The following is a 9,603-nucleotide window of genomic DNA, read 5'->3' on the forward strand; positions in this document are numbered from 1 at the left end:
AGCCGTGCGGTGAGCACAGAGCGAACTATTCTTTCGCCTTTTACTAAAGAATACCGTGTGCTCGCCGCTTAAAGCGGCATACGCCTATTTTTGGGGAGGGGTTTTCCGCTGTGGAAGCCTCTTGCTAATGCAAGTTATAAGGTTTGCTAAAATTCTGTTCAGTTGATGATGGATTGGTTCTTTATAATATGTCGGATTGATGGGATTTTCCTTAAACGATTTTTTCGTCTCATACTTGGAAGGTCCTCACAGTGCACTTTCATTTCATGAACCTACTTACTAATTGTCGGTCTATTAATGGAGATTCTATTCACATCTGAAATATTATAGTGTACATTCAGAGAGGAATACATTTCTTCATCTCATTAATTCAGGGAATTCCATTTAGACAAGATACAAAGCGATAAGGCTCTCAAAATTTTAGATTTAACAGGACGGGCTCGCGGCGAAAAGGAAAAATTTGCTGAGATTAATTTTGTTCAGTAACTCTGTAGAATATTTCCTTCTTTATTCTTAAGCTGCATAACTGTCCGGTACTTGAGAGATTGTGACAGCGCCAAAGGTCATAATTTATGAATTATCCTAGGCTTAACAGTGAATATCATAGCCTTCATTTATAAGCAGCGAACCTTTTGATTCTGACTTTTGTTGCTTTTGACTTCTGGATTATATGTGTTGTTGTTGTTTGTTATTTTCTTTCTCGTATCTCAAAAGCATTGGCTTGCCCTGGTGTTCTTGATTTGTTTGGCTGCCTCTGTCGTATGTTAATGCTGGCTTAGGTAATACTACCCTATTTGGTTCTAATTATAGGACAAAGTAGCTTGGTCCAAAATATAATAGAAGATATAAAATCTATATTTTTTCAATTATGCTCCTCCTTCCTTCATTTATTGTTGTTCTCATTATGCTTTTGATTCTAATAGGGTACTTCATTATGGAAATTAATTTTAGTAATGTGCAAATTGAAAAGCTATATCTTTTTCTTTGAGAATGCTAAATATCATTTTTTGAGAATCATGAAGTAGATTAAGATGGAAGGGAGTATGTTTGACCATTATCTATTTGAATGAATTTGAAAGGGGGAGAAAAAAAGAACAGAGAAGTGGCAGATAAGTTGAGGATGAGAAATCAAGCTAAGACTATCGAATCAGAGAGGATTATTTATGGATAAAATTTAGAGGACGCTCAGGCGTGCAAATATATCACCAAATGTTTTGCTGTATTTGTTCGTAATAAGAACCCGTTAAGAAAAATGACACCTATAAATTCAGAGCTTATATGGTTGCCAAGAAAATTGATATGTTATGTTATTCCCAACCCAAGGCAAATTCTTTTGGTCATACTTTTTCCCCCCTTTTATAATAGACAATTTTATTAATACCGGATAAATTGACACGTAAAAAAGCCATCAACAACTAACTTAAGGGATCAAATTGACGTATTGTGCTGAACTGCTATGCTACATTAAAAATGCAAGTTAAGAATCAGAAAAATGTCCCGCATCGAGAAATACACAGAAGCGTCACCTGCCTATTCTATATATAAAGCCACGCGTGAGTTTGCAGTCAGTCACGGAGCCGTGCTGTGAGCACAGAGCGAACTATTCTTTCGCCTTTTACTAAAGAATACCGTGTGCTCGCAGCCTAAAGCGGCATACGCCTATTTTTGGAGAGGGCTTTCTCTATGGAAGCCTCTCGCAATACGAAGTTCAAAATTTTGATGTCATAGTCCGAGTTCGGGTCTTGTTACGTATTAGATGGTTCTGTTATTTATCTGCATTTGTTTGTTTTAGGTTCTGTTCTTCTGTTTAGTGGATCATAAGGGAGAGTTCATTTCTGCTTGGTATATCACAGTTTTTCTGTTGAGTAAATGACAGTTTGTATCTTCTTTCTGTTTAGCACATTGGACCGGCACTTTCATTCGTCCTTGATTCTTAATTATCCTTCTTTCAAGTTCTCATGGAACCAAAATGCCGAGATCAATTTTTGTTCAGACTACTGAGTCTCTAGAGTAGCTCAATCTCACTTATTCATAAGCTGCGTAACTGTAAGGGACTCGAGACTGTAAGAGCACCAAAGATCATATGATTTATGAATCATCTTAATTTCAACAGTGAATGTTATAACATCCATCCAAAAGCAGTAGGCTTTTGATTCTCAATCAGCTTTTTGGGATGCGTTGTTCCCTCCGATTTTTGGATTGCCATTAGTTTCTTTTCTCCTCTCTTCTTATTTGTTTATCTCAAAAGCATTGGCTCACTAGTCTTGATTTGTTTTGCCGCCTTTCTTTTCTTGTTTGCCTATCTCAAAAGCATTGCCTGATCAAGTTTATTTGTTGAAAAAAGCAATATATGGCTTAAAATATGCTCCTAGAACCTGGTACGCAAAAATTGATGGTCACTTGCTTTGCTTGGGATTTGAAAAGAGTATCAATGAGGCAACACTGTATGTGAAGCAGGAATGTGCTGAAATTCTAATTGTTTCAATTTATGTTGATGGTATTCTTATCATTGGAAGCAATCCAGGTCCTTTGAAAGAGTTTAGAAAGTAAATGAAGGGCACGTTTGAGATGAATGATATGGTGCTGACGTGTTATTTTTGCGGAAATGCATGCAGCTACTATTCTATCAAGATATTTGCACTTTCCAACTGAAATCCTGTTATGCACAAGTCCAAAGGAAGAATCTATCCTAAGAGACTCTCTTATTGGGAGGCAGAACCCTCGAACTCATAAATCCAACTTCTCATATGAGGCTCCCTACTGTGGGACTCATACCAAAATCATCTCAAAGCAGTAAAACGGACCATAACGTATGTTCAAGGTACACTTCCATATGGTGTATGATTCAGGAGGAGTTCATCTCTGAAATTACTAATAGTGACTGGGCAGGATCACTTGAAGATCATATAAGCACCTCAGGTTATTGCTTCACGATTGGATCAGGTATTGTATGTTGGAGTTCAAGAAAGCTAAGTTCCGTGTCTCAGTCAAATAAAGAGGCAGAATATATGGCTGCATCTGCTGCTGTTAATCAAGCATTATGGCTGAGGAAAAATATGAATGATTTGAAGTTTAAGCAAGAAGATGCTACAGAGATTTAGTTTGAAAGCAAATCTGCTGTTGGAATGGTTGAAAATCCAGGTTTTCATGGAAAAATTAAACACATTAAAATCAAATACCCCTCCAGTCTTAAATATAATACCCACTTCGTAGTATAAGACCCACTTGGTAGTGTGATTTATACTACAAAGTGGGTTTTATATTTAGGACGGGAGGAGTATCATGCTACTAGAGGAGCTGAAAAGGAATATGAAGTTCAGCCGTTGCATTGTTCAACAAAGGGACAAGTTGCTCATATTCTTACCGAAGGACAGCAGAAGAAACGATTTGAAGGACTTGGAGACAAGCTTGGTGTTATGCATAGCTCTTGTATCCAGGAGGAGGGATGAAGATTGCTTGCTATACTGATACAGATCCATGCACCAGATTATGTTTCTTTTGTTATTTTGAATATTTGTAATATTTAATTGTTGAATGTGCTGGTAACTTGAGTGAATAGCGGTGATTCTTAATTTCAGCTTTAGACAGGGGAACAAGTTTCCTAAAATCATGTTTGGTATTGACCCGTATATTTTTGTATCCGTATAAATATATTTCTGATATAATGAAATTGTAATCCCCCTTTTTATTATGCTCTATCTTCTTCTCACATGTTTAGGGAAAAAAAATTGTTTCCAAGTGAAACTAAATGAAACTATAAAAGTCTGTTTGGCATTTGCCATTCAGTTCTAAGTACCTCATGCAGATATTCACACTATGAACTGAATATGCACAACGTATGGCACTCCCTTTTCTTCTTCTAAGACGGTGACTTGAATGTCTGCTGAAGTTATGTACCTGGTTATAGAATCAGATGGACAGGTATTATCATAGTTTGGATTTTTTCTTGCTCAGTATATCTCAAAGGTTGTTTTCCATATTACAAGGAAGTGAGTCCTTTTCTTCAGTATGTCACAGTTGGATCTTCTCTTGTTTAGTATGCATGCGTAGCATATCAGAGTTCGAATCATTCTCTCCGTTCAGTATATGCATCAGAGTGAGATTGTATATAATTTTCCCCCTCTCAACGACTTTGGATCTGTTTTGTTTGAAAAACTCAGGCAAATGGATATGGGCTGAGGAGTGTACTTTCTTTTTTATCATGAGAAAAGCTGAGTCTTAAGCACAAAATATCAACAAGCTTGATTGTGTACAAAAGACGGATAAGTTGCGCAATGGTGGTCAAATTATCCAACGAAAAAGGGAGGGGGCCGGGAGAGAGAAAGGGGTTAGCCGCTGCAGAGAAGTCCCACATTGCCCAAGATATAAGCATCAGCCATCTCACTAGTTTACAAAGCCACGCATGCTCTGAGGTCAAGTCACGGAGCCGTGCGGTGAGCACAGAGCGAACTATTCTTTCGCCTTTTACTAAAGAATACCGTGTGCTCGCCGCTTAAAGCGGCATACGCCTATTTTTGGAGAGGATCTTCTGCGGAAGATCCTCACAATCCCAAGTTCTAAAATCTAATGACATGCGAAGTCCTGGTACACTTAGTTTGGGAGCGCTTAAGGACAAAAAGTCTATTGCGTCCATGTAATTGGGGGTTGTTCTTCGTTTAGATGCAAACCATAGCATCAGGGTCTCATTCTGTTCATCATTCAGACTGTTTTTAGTTAGTGGCCGAGGGATCCTTTTCATCTTTTTCTGTTTGACGTGTCAAGCTTCTCTGTCAATTAATATATCACAAGGGATGGAGTTCTTTTCTGCTTGGTATATGTCAGCGTTTCTGTTTAGTATATGACAGTTTGGATCTTCTTTCTGCTAGGAGGAACACTTTCCTTCAACGGTTCTTTCTATCTGGAAGATGCTCCCAATACGCTTGAGTTCAATTCCTTTCAAAGGCTTTCTTTATTTCTTCTCCTTCCACCGTTTCAGTTACTGTTTTTCCTATGCTCTCTGTGGTCAGTGAGATCTATTTCAAATGAAAAACTCAACCAACATGGATATGGGCTAATATAGATTCTTCATTGTAGGCCCATTTCGTGGAGATTCTTTTCACTTGTAGGATATCACAATATTCATTCAGAGAATACAGTGTTCATGGTGCATGGATTGATAAGTCAGTGTATAAATTTAAAGCTTATAAAATTGACAAGCATTTTAAAATCTCCTCAAAGTGGTATAAGAATAAATTATGACCGGTACATTTTAGAATGATCATTCACGTAGTCTAAATTAAAATTTTTTCAAGACTTCCTTTTAATAGTAAAGGTAAAATACATTATCACTAAAAAAAAAAAGTAAAATATATTATGAAATTAACGAGTATGAATCATAACTTGGAGAGGATGCGAGTAATAATTCGCTCTCATGGAACTTAAGGACTATTTTAATTTAATTTTCAAGATTCTCAGCAGTTTATTCTATAACAACTCTTCACAATTGCATCCTTATACGCTCGCTTATATTATTATCCGCGCATTATAGTTGAATCACATGATGATAGAAGGTCCAGTGAATAGATGGTTACTGCAAATAGGTTGAGAATTTTGGGGGTATTTGGATAAGGTCAAAACTATGGTTTCAAAAGTGCTTTTACGGTATACGAAGTAAATATGTGGAGGAGTTTGTCTTAATTTACAAAAACATGCTTTTAAAAAGTGATTATTAAGGTATCTAAACACTTTTTTTGTGTAAGAGAGAAATCAAGTAGAACTGTAAAGCAGAAGCTAGCTCGACGCTAGGCTGGAAGTGAATCTGCATAAGAAAACCCAAAAGTCGGACCCATAGAACCGAAGGCCCATCATACTTAGAATCAAACGAGAAGTCCCACATCGTGAAATATTAACAAGCGACAACCATGTTTCTTGTATATAAAGCTACGCGAGCAATTTGAGCAAGCCACGGAGCCGTGTGGTGAGCACAGAGCGAACTATTCTTTCGCCTTTTACTAAAGAATACCGTGTGCTCGCCACTCAAAGCGGCATACGCCAATTTTTGGAGAGGATCTTCAAGATCCTCGCAACGCCTAGTATGAAGATTTAATTTAATTTTATAACTAATGATTAACCTAATATTCTGTTGTGGGTTACCAAACTCGCTTTGGAGGACCGTTCCGTCGTTACGTTTTATTATGTCGTATGTTGTGTTTAATCGTTATTTCACTATCTTGGAACGTCAGTGTTAATCTTCGTTAGTTAGATTTGCTCCCAATTCGTCGAGTTTATGAATCTGGAGTGTTCAGGACTTTTTGGGGTGGCGTCTCAATCTTTTCCCCTCGCTTAGCACATCGCAAAGGAGCGAATGTCCTCCTGTTTAATGCATCACAGTTTTTCTGTTACACTACTTGGATTCATTGGAGTGAGACTTGTGGGTTGAAAAACTGATACTAAATCGTTTGCTTAACCTTATTAGCTGATTAGTCGCAAAGAAGATTAATCATATTGAGAATCACATCTAGGAGCGAACCTTTTGCTTAATCTTCCTCCTTTCAAAGCACTCCTGACCTTTTCTCCATAATTCCATTTAGATCTGTGTGGGTTGAAAAACTCAAGCTCCATGCATATATGCAAGGGAGTGCTTTATTGGAAGATATGTAGCATAGCACAATATAATACAACGGAATAAAGTCTGAATCACAACACAATATCAACAAGTTGCCTCTTTTTCTTTACAAAGGACTGACAAGATACACAAAATGAAAGAGAGAAGAAAAGAAGAAAGTGCTGGAAAATCTGTGACTGTGAGGCTGACTTTAGCAGTTGCAGAGTTTAATGGCATCTTCAAACCTCTTTTCCAGATCAGAATTATGATCCACAAGACACTGCGTGTGACTAATGTTATCTGAACCTCCTGCTTTTAAGATCTGATTCTCTAATTTAACAGCCCACCATTTTTTTGTTGCAGAGCTTGAGCGTTGTGGGGCTGAGACAGAAGAGTTGTGGCTTTTGCCGTAATGACAGAGAAGTAGCATTGCTGCTGTGGGCGCCATTAACAGGAAAATGAAGTATGTGTGATGAGTAAGGAAGAGAGTATCAAACATTTTCTATTTGTAGTTAGTGAGAGAGAGCAGAGAGGAAAGGAATCATTCTGGCCAAAACAGTGTAAGAGTCTGTGGGCGTTGATTTTGGTGGTTTTTCCCCCCGTCTAGAAGGGTCAAATCCCAGGGATATTTTTTGGGACAAAAATCAGGGATTTCAAACCATGGTATTCAAATTACAGCTTATTCCAATAACTACATATTTTTCTAAAAGAATATTTCCGAAATCTGTAAACATATTGAATATCCATCTCGGACTAGATAATTGGGTGGGGTGGTATACGGAGAGCGAGATGAGTTCTACAGAGTAAGTTCATCCAAGTTGTTGTCTTCTTCGTTAGTCAGAATCTGCACAAAACTATATGTGCTCATCCGACTCCAATATCCTCTTTTAAAAAAAAAAAATGCACGGGCTTTTTTTTCCCCCCTCACCGTATCAATTAATTAAAGTATGTTGAGGTAGGTGTAGAGAACCGAGAGGATTCCTGGTAATTTTTTATTTTGTGGGTGGCAATGCAAAACCGCAAGTATTGAATTGAAAGCCGCTGATTCAGTTCCTGCTTCTCTGCTCCGCCTTTGGATAAGAACCAACTCTCTCTCCCTTTTAGATAAATTGTGCATTTATCTTGGAAGTTGCAAAAACCTATTTTCAACATATTACAAAAAAAATATCCATAGATTATCATACATATTCAATTGTTTTTCATTCAATGTTATCCAAATATTTTTATAGGTTTAATCCTATTATAATATATCCCTTCATATCACCCACGTTTAAAAATTGCATACTTCACACGTGCAGACCGCAGAGCCCTAATTAAGATTAAAAATCTTCATGATGGTTTGGGCATACTTAACATTTTCGTGTCAATATTTTTGCATGGCATTTAGGAATAGATAATTGCCTTTAAAAGGTTATGTTTAGAGTTAGTGATATGAGTCGATCCCACTAATCTACAAAAAATGATAGGTTAGGATTAACTAAAAGTCTACCCACCAATAGACAAAGCTTTTTAACCCACACTGCCTAACCTACAATCCATCTTTTTTTTAAATTTTATTAATCATTATATGTATGTTATTATATTTTATCTGGAAATTAAAAAAACACATATATCATTTATTTATTTGGTGCTTTTAATCAAGATTTGCAGGAAAGATAAAATTTTCATTATATTTTTTTATATTGTATAAAGAAAAATATTTAAAAAATAAAAAATAATTTTAAAAAGAAAATAATAGTTGACAAGCCAATCTGTCAACTCATCATAACGAGTTAGAGTTAACTAAAAGTCAACTCGCCATCACACGAGATCTTTTTAACTCGCACCGCCTAATTTAACCCGGCACAGGCCGAGTCGCAATCTGTGGATTGGTCTATATTACCACCCCTAGTTATGTTTTAACAAGGAACAACCCCAAAAAGGATGGAAAGTGAATAGTTCTATTCTTGAAATACCAATTTGTGTTGATAAGCCAGTTCATTTGTCCTCAAACTTTTCTAGTGAGTATATGAACTAGCGTTGAGTGCCTCTCTAGGAGTGCTTATTTAGCAAGAGTCAGACATATTCAACATTAATATGATATTTGATTGGAAGAGCCACAGTGCCCTTTTTGGTCCACTAACAAAAAAAAATTGGAAAAAAAAGTCAAAAAAGCTGCTAAATATCACACACCAATGATACATTATAACATTGAATCTTGGTATGTTCCTTTTCCTTTAGCACAACCAAAAAAGAGGTTTTAAGTGTTAAAAGAATAAAACGAATGCTATATACAGTTGAACGGTGGCCGTATAAACACTAAGAAAATATAAGGGAATCAACATTGTTGGTGTTGAGGAGGAGGAGGAGCAGATGGTGATGTATCTTCAGTATTATTATTCTCTTTAAGCAATGGAGTGGTGTTTGACCTTTGCACTTCATTATCTTCGTTAAATCTATCAACACTGCGCAAAAATATACCTGCCACCACCACATTAATGAAATAAATCAACAAACGGGCAAATTCAGAAAAGCTCAAGCTCCAGCTGATAGTTAGTTCTGCTAATCCAAGAGTTTGTATATCAAATATACTCCTGCATCATCAAGATGAGCTGATTTGGATATGCCCAAGGAACAATTATAAGCTTCTCTCTTCTTTGAGGTTGGAATGAACTTGATTTCTTGAAAGACTGAAGTTATTTATGGTTAGAAACGATGATAAGTTATTGATGCGCTTTCACTGCTAAGCTTTCATGTTGCATTGGTTTTTCACAAAATACCCGTCAAAGCTTCTATGCGAGAAGATTAGGAATTCAACGCCTACCCCTGTGGACCCAATTCTTCATTATTAAAATAACGATGAAGATTCAGAACAAGGCAGGTAGGCGTGTTTTGTCCAGCCATCAAGTTCAATAATCTTTGACCACCCAAAAACAGAGGAAATGAACAGGAATATGACGACTTACCTATAAACCATATTCCTGCTGCTGGGAATAGGATAGCAGTTAGAGTCAGTGCGGTGGTTCTCCAGCTGTGAATAT

At 36.9% G+C, this 9,603-nt stretch overlaps 1 long non-coding RNA gene and 4 other non-coding genes across 5 annotated transcripts; 4 read left to right on the forward strand and 1 right to left on the reverse strand.

Annotated features, from left to right (window-relative positions):
- Window positions 1-119, forward strand: LOC114743133 (U5 spliceosomal RNA). The gene has a single exon (XR_003739976.1). It is a non-coding gene; the product is annotated as a U5 spliceosomal RNA (small nuclear RNA).
- Window positions 120-1,575: 1,456 nt separating this feature from the next.
- Window positions 1,576-1,693, forward strand: LOC114743131 (U5 spliceosomal RNA). Its single transcript, XR_003739974.1, has one exon. It is a non-coding gene; the product is annotated as a U5 spliceosomal RNA (small nuclear RNA).
- A 2,731-nt stretch (window positions 1,694-4,424) lies between these two features.
- On the forward strand, window positions 4,425-4,541 carry LOC114743132 (U5 spliceosomal RNA). The gene has a single exon (XR_003739975.1). It is a non-coding gene; the product is annotated as a U5 spliceosomal RNA (small nuclear RNA).
- Window positions 4,542-5,947: 1,406 nt separating this feature from the next.
- On the forward strand, window positions 5,948-6,061 carry LOC114743130 (U5 spliceosomal RNA). Its single transcript, XR_003739973.1, has one exon. It is a non-coding gene; the product is annotated as a U5 spliceosomal RNA (small nuclear RNA).
- A 2,682-nt stretch (window positions 6,062-8,743) lies between these two features.
- On the reverse strand, window positions 8,744-9,593 carry LOC114743116 (uncharacterized). Its single transcript, XR_003739972.1, has 2 exons — window positions 9,529-9,593; window positions 8,744-9,043 (listed from the first exon to the last, which is right to left on the reverse strand). It is a non-coding gene; the product is annotated as an uncharacterized LOC114743116 (long non-coding RNA).
- Between the last annotated feature and the right edge of the window lie 10 nt (window positions 9,594-9,603).

This window comes from Neltuma alba, unplaced genomic scaffold (assembly GCF_004799145.2).
Source record: "Neltuma alba isolate B1F8T4 unplaced genomic scaffold, ASM479914v2 tig00003947_pilon, whole genome shotgun sequence".
Classification (NCBI taxonomy): domain Eukaryota; kingdom Viridiplantae; phylum Streptophyta; class Magnoliopsida; order Fabales; family Fabaceae; genus Neltuma; species Neltuma alba.